Source organism: Mustela erminea, chromosome 9 (genome assembly GCF_009829155.1).
Source record: "Mustela erminea isolate mMusErm1 chromosome 9, mMusErm1.Pri, whole genome shotgun sequence".
Taxonomy (NCBI): Eukaryota; Metazoa; Chordata; class Mammalia; order Carnivora; family Mustelidae; genus Mustela; species Mustela erminea.
The window spans coordinates 98,475,718-98,482,833 of NC_045622.1; the positions used below are offsets into that span (position 1 = coordinate 98,475,718).

Sequence of the window (7,116 nt, forward strand, 5' to 3'; positions counted from 1 at the left end):
GTGTGGAATATGGAATTCCTATGAAGTAATCTACAGTGCAAATAAAAGTGAAATCTAAATAATCAGAAAACTCCAAGGATACAATGGATAGACAAATGAAATAAAATATATCCTCAAGTAATAATGCAGCTTTTTGTCCTCTCTTATCAACCTGGATGACAGAAGAATTCCAGGTCCCTGTGAATGAGTAAAACATGTTCCTTCAGATTGTGGATATGCCTACACAAGGTAAAACTAACAGTAAATAGTGGAAGCCAGGCTTTGCAATTGTGTGACTATCTTTTTTTTTTTTTTTTTTTTTAAGATTTTATTTGACAGGCAGAGATCACAAGTAGGCAGAGAGGCAGGCAGAGAGAGCAAGAGAGGGAAGCATGCTCTCTGCTGAGAAGAAAGCCTGATGCAGGGCTTGATCCCAGGATCCTGGGACCATGACGTTAGCCAAAGGCAGAGATAATGTGAGCACCATTTCAAATTCTAGTTTTATCACTTAGGGTGAACTTGGGAAAATTATTTAGATGTTCAGATTCTCAGTTTGTTCAACTACAGAATGGGAATTATAGTTCCTGTTACTGGAAATATGAAACGTGATTCATTAAATTATGATTGAGAGATTGGAATCCACTCTAGATGTTGTGATCAGGGAATGATCAGATCAGAATCAGATTCAAAAGGGATTATTTGGGCTGCATCCAAACAAACTGGTGGAGGATAGAATGAAAGGGAAAGGACATTGGAGATGGCTTGTGCAGTAGGCCAGAAGAAGTGTGGAGAGAAGGGAAATGACCAAGTTTGTGATCTATTTTCACGGGGGATAATAAGATTTGTTAAAGGTATCAATATGTGATATGAGAACAAGAAAGGTATGGAAGGCACAGTGATATTTCCTGTCTGAGCAATGACATGGAAGGTAGTACCATTTAATAAAATGTAGAACCCTATAATTATGGTGAGATTTAAAAAAATACTTTTGTATGTACTGAGTTGGTATCCAGTTGGAAATATCTATCGTTGGTGAAGTTCCCTATATAAAGCTTAAAAATTAAAGAAGAGAGAAACTCTGAAGTACTTTGGATGCATTTATTGGTTAGGAAAAGGGGGCATATCCAACCAAAAACCCTAAGAAAGAGGTCTCAGTGAGGGAAAAGACAATCCAGGTCAGTGACTTTCCATTCCTATTTATCCCACTCACTTTGAATACATCAGTTACCCTAAATGGGTCTCAAGTATAAACTGTGCACACTTACATGCAATTCCCTTGCCCTCTTGTCCTTCCACTTCTCCTTTAAATTTCAGGAAGGAGTGCTTCCTCTGTAAAACCTTCTTTGATTGCTGTTTGGTTGATATATTCTTACCCTTGACCTTTGCATTGTGTGACTACCTTTATATTGGCACTTATTTTATTGAATATTATTATATATGCTATCGTTGAGTGTAGGAACCCACAACTTGTTCAACTTGGAAATCACAATGTCTGTGACACAAATAGGTACTCCTGCCACAATCTTTTACACACTGTCTTAATTGAATGAATCAATAAAAGATTAACCTTATAATGCATTTAAATAGTTTCTCTCCTGTTTTGTAGATCACCTGGTTCTAATAGAAGTCACTCCCAACCACACTAGATGGACCTAAGAAACAGTGTAACTTACTTTGACCTCTTGGGCCTCACCCGGGATTCAAAGGAACAGAAGCTCCTTCTTGTTATGTTTTTGCTCTTCTGTATTTTGACTGTGGTGGGCAACGTGCTCATTGTGGTGACTATAGCCGTCAGTAAGACCCTTGGGTCACCTATGTACTTGTTTCTTGCTAACTTGTATTTTATGGATGTCACTTATTCCTCTTGCATTTGCCCCAGATTGATTTCAGATTTGTTGTTTGCAGAAAATACCATATCCTTCTAATCTTGTATGACTCAGCTATTTACTGAATACCTTTTTGGTGGCTCAGAGGTCTTCCTTCTGCTAGTGATGGCCTATGACCGTTATGTGGCCATCTGGTAAGCCCTTGCATTATTTGGTGATCATGAGGCAGTGGGTATGTGTTGTGCTACTGGTAGTGTCCTGGATTGGAGGTTTTCTGCATTCAGTAATTCAAGTTAGTACTATTAATGGGCTCCCATTTTGTAGTCCCAATATCATTGACTATTTTTCCTGTGACATGTACCCCTTAATGAAATTGGTTTGTACTGACACATATGTCATTAGCCTATTAGTGGTGGCTAATGGAGGGATGATCTGCACTATTGTGTTTGTGCTCTTGCTCATCTCTTAGGGTGTCATCTTGCACTCTCTAAAGAACTTTAGTTTAGAAGGGATGCAGAAAGCCCTCCAGACCTGTGGTTCCCACATTACTGTGGTGGTCTTTTTCCTTGTTCCATGTATTTTCATGTATGTAATACATGCTAAGACCTTCCCCATTAACAAATCATAGAGTGTGTTTTATACAGTTGTAACCTCCATGCTGAACCCACTGATCTATGCTCTGAGAAATTCTGAGATGACAAATGCTATGAAATAAGTAAGTGCATCATCTATCATGAATGAAGCAATTTAACATTAGTGTCAATCTCCTCAAATGTTAAAGTCCATTTTACTGTAAATGCATTTGCAGTCATAGTCAACAAATAATGTGCAGTGAAAGAGTCAAATATTTATAGAGTTACACTAATTCATAATTAATTGCTACTTTTACTTTTGTTACTTTTTATCTCATTCATAATTCTATTTTTGGTCAGTTTCTTGTCTTTTATCTTTATTCTTTTCATTTTTAAAATATTTCTTTTATATAGTCTATCTTCTCTATTTAATTTCTTTTCATATGAAGTTTTTTTGTGTAACATTTTACTTTTTAAGATATACCTAGGCAAAAAATAGATAAAATAAATCTTAAAAATAGAATCCTTACCAAAAGGAAATGGTGTGGCATGAACATCCTATCTGTCCCTCACCAGAGTCTCCCTGTTCTTCCATATGCATCATTGTACTGAGATTGCTATTGTTCCTAAGATTGTTCAATTAATAATCTTTGCTTACAAAAATCATATTTTCATGTATGTGTATTCCTTTCTGTCTAACTTCTGAATTTACTACTTCGCTTCCTGAAAATCTTTCCATACCGGTATATAGATGTAACTCATACTTACGTTACTCCTACTGCCTAAAACTACTTCTTCTTTTTTTTTTTTTTTTTAAGATTTTATTCTTTTATTTGACAGAGAGAGGGATCACAATTAGGCAGAGAGGCAGGCAGAGAGAGAGGGGAAGCAGGTTCCCAGCTGAGCATAGAGCCCGATGTGGGCCTTGATCCCAGGACCCTGAGTCCATGACCTGAGCTGAAGGCAGAGGCTTAACCCACTGAGCCAGCCACCCAGGCGCCCCTGCCTAAAACTTCTTAATAAAGATATAGTTAAATTAGTGTTTCCAGTATTTGTCACATTTTCCTGATTCTTTTTCTATGATAAATAGCTTTGTAGTGAAGTCTTTTACAGATTCTCTAATTATGAGTTTTTAGCAGTGCAATTGTTTGACCAATTGGTAGGTATATTTAAAATCATTGACGTTCACAGTTATTGCCAAATTGCCATCCATAAGCAAGTACCAAACTACGATACATCCCTCAGTTTAGAGTTTGTGCACATTCTCAACAAGTTCTCGATGAATATTTATAGTATTTGAGATTCTGATTGTTAAAAACATTGTATTTCATTTTTTACTGTAATTGAAATTCAGAAAATATAATTGAATTTGATTCACATGCTTAAAATTATTTGTATTCATCTTTTGTAAATTATCTATTATTGACTTTTCCATGTTTTGTTTGATTGTTGCTCTTTTCCATATGAATTTTTATGACTTAATCATGCATTAAAGACATTATCCCTTTCACCATGTGTAAGTATTTTTCTAGCCTAAGATTTAGTTTGGATGTTCTTATTTTGTGTTGAATATATTTGGTCATGTAGAAATATTTTACATATACATAATCAAATCTATTTTTTTAAAGATTTTATTTATTTATTTGACAGAGAGAAAGAGATCACAAGTAGGCAGAGAGGCAGGAAGAGAGAGGGGAGAGGGAGAAGCAGGCTCCCCCTGGGCAGAAAGCCCAATGCGGGGCTCAATCCCATGACCCTGGGATCATGACCCAAGCCAAAGGCAGAGATTTTAACCCACTGAGCCACCCAGGTGCCCCCATAATCAAATCTATTATTTCTTTGACCTTTGTATCTTTCTCAGAAAGACTTCCCTATTTCAATGTTAAAAATATTCTTCCACATGATTTTCAACATTTAATTGTTTAATTGTCCCATGGTTTAATATTTTATGCTAAGTTTTTGATCTATCTACACTTTGATGTAACCATTTAATTAGGGATTAAATTTTATTTATTTTTCTAGGTGGGCATTTGTTGAGGTATATACTTATTTTTTCCTACCGTTTAAGACATAATGAAATTACACTTAATTTGTAAGACACTTAAATATGTGAAAAGCTTAGTACTCCTTACCATTCCTTATCAGAGCCGTATTTATTCTTTAAACATATTTATGTTTGAAAATAAAATTTTAATAGGCCACTCTAGTAAAAGTTATGTTTATTTTGTGTTTTCAGTATGATTTGATTTAGAAATAGTTAATAGCTTTAGAGAATTAAGAATTCTCATCCAAAAGCTGGGTAGTTCTTTTCACCTAAGAAGCTTTTTTGGTTTTTATATAGACCCAGTATATTTCTTTGTAAATTTAGTTTTTTTGAGTAAACTTATTTTAAGTTGTTTTGCAAATAGAATCTTATCTTCTACTTTCCAAGTGTCTGTTGTTTCAATGTAGAAAATCTGCCTTTTCCCAGTCTTATATAAGATGTAATCTTCATAGTACATAATTCATCCTTTTTAGTCTAATTTCTGCACATTTTGACACATACGGTTATGTAACCACATCAAAACCAATGTATAAATGTTTCATCACCCCAAATAATTCCCCATGCATCACTGTAGTCCCCTTCTACCCTAGCCTCTAACCCTATGCTGACAAATGCTGATCCCTTTCTATTCCTATCATTCTATCTTTTCCAGAATGTTATATAAATTGAATCTACAGTATAAAATTCTTTTTTATTCTAGCTTTTTGAGGTATAATTGACTAATCGAAATTGTATATATTTAAGATGCAATGTGTGATGATTTGATATATCTATTCATTGTGAAGTGGTTATCATTACGAAGCTAATGAGGACATCTATTACCTCACATAATTTTTTTTCACTTCATGAAGGCCATGTAAATTTTACTTTTAGCACATTTCAAGTAAACAATACAGTATTATTAAGTAGAGCCACCATGCTGTATATTAGAGCCTTAGAACTTACTCATCTTTTGAAAAAAAATTATATATTTGAAATAGTTAGCAGAAGAGAGAGATAGAGAGCATGAGCAGGGGGCAGGTAGGGGCCGAGTGAGAGGGTGATGCGGTCTTCACACTAAGCAAGGAGCCTGATGAGGGGCTTGATCCCAGGATCCTGGGATTATGACCTGAGCCAAAGGCAGAGGCTAAACTGACTGAGCCATCCAGGTGCCCCAGAACTCATTCATCTCTTAAATAAATGTTTGTAGATTTTGAACCACCTGGCTCCCCCAACCTCCCACCCAGCGACCCTTCAAAATTCTCAGGTTGTTTTTCAGAGTACACAGTCTTTCATGGTTCACTTCCTCCTCCAATTTCCCTCAACTCACTTCTCCTCTTCATCTCCCTATGTCCTCCATGTTATTTGTTATGCTCCACAAATAAGTGAAACCATATGATAATTGACTCTCTCTGCTTGACTTATTTTACTCAGCATAATCTCTTCCAGTCCCATCCATGTTGATACAAAAGTTGGGTATTCATCCATTCTGATGGAGACATAATACTCCATAGTGTGTATGGACCACACCTTCCTTATCCATTTTTCCGTTGAAGGGCATCTTGGTTCTTTCCACAGTTTGGCGACCATGGCCATTGCTGCTATAAACATTGGGGTACCGATGGCCATTCTTTTCACTACATCTGTATCTTTGGGGTAAACACCCAGTAGTGCAATTGCAGGATCATAGGGAAGCTCTATTTTTAATTTCTTAAGAAATTTTCACACTGTTCTCCAAAGAGGCTGCACCAACTTGCATTCCCACCAACAGTGAAAGAGGGTTCCCCTTTCTCCACATCCTCTTCAACACATGTTGCTTCCTGTCTTGCTAATTTTGGCCATTTTAACTGGTGTAAGGTGGTATCTCAATGTGGTTTTGATTTGAAACTCCCTAATGGCTAGGAATGATGAACATTTTTCATGTGTCTGTTAGCCATTTGTATGTCTTCATTAGAGAAGTGTCTGTTCATGTCTTCTGCCCATTTTTTGACATGAGTATCTGTTTTGTGCATGTTGAGTTTGAGAAGTTCTTTATAGATCCTAGATATCAGCCTTTTGTCTGTACTGTCATTTGCGAATATCTTCTCCCATTCCGTAGGTTGACTTTTTGTTTTGTTGACTGTTTCCTGTGCTGTGCAGAAGCTTTTGATCTTGATGAAGTCCCCAAAATTCATTTTTTCTTTTGTTTCCTTTGACTTTCAAGACATATCTTTTTTTTTTTTTTTTCAAGACATATCTTGAAAGAAGTTGTTGTGGCTGATATTGAAGAGGTTACTGGCTATGTTCTCCTCTAGGATTCTGATGAATTCCTGTCTCATGTTGAGGTCTTTTATTCATTTAGAGTTTATCTTTGTATATGGTGTAAGAGAATGGTCGAGTTTCATTCTTCTACATATAGCTGTCCAATTTTCCCAGCACCATTTATTAAAGAGACTATCTTTTTTCAACTGTATATTTTTCCCTACTTTGTCGAAGTTTATTTGAGCATAGAGTTGAGGGTCCATATCTGGGCTCTCTACTCTGTTCCACTGGTCTATGTGTCTGTTTATTGTCAGTAGAATGATGTCTTGGTGATCACAGCTTTGTAGTAAAGCTTGAAATCAGGCAACATGATGCCCCCAGTTCTGTTTCTCTTTATTAACATTTCCTTAGCAATTCGGGCTCTCTTCTGATTCCATACAAATGTTAGGATTGTTTGCTCTAACTTTTTGAAAAA

The 7,116-nt window shown here is 36.1% G+C and overlaps 1 pseudogene; it reads left to right on the forward strand.

The window, feature by feature from the left end:
• The first annotated feature begins 1,625 nt into the window (after positions 1 to 1,625).
• On the forward strand, positions 1,626 to 2,520 carry LOC116600334 (annotated as a pseudogene).
• The last annotated feature ends 4,596 nt before the right edge of the window (positions 2,521 to 7,116 follow it).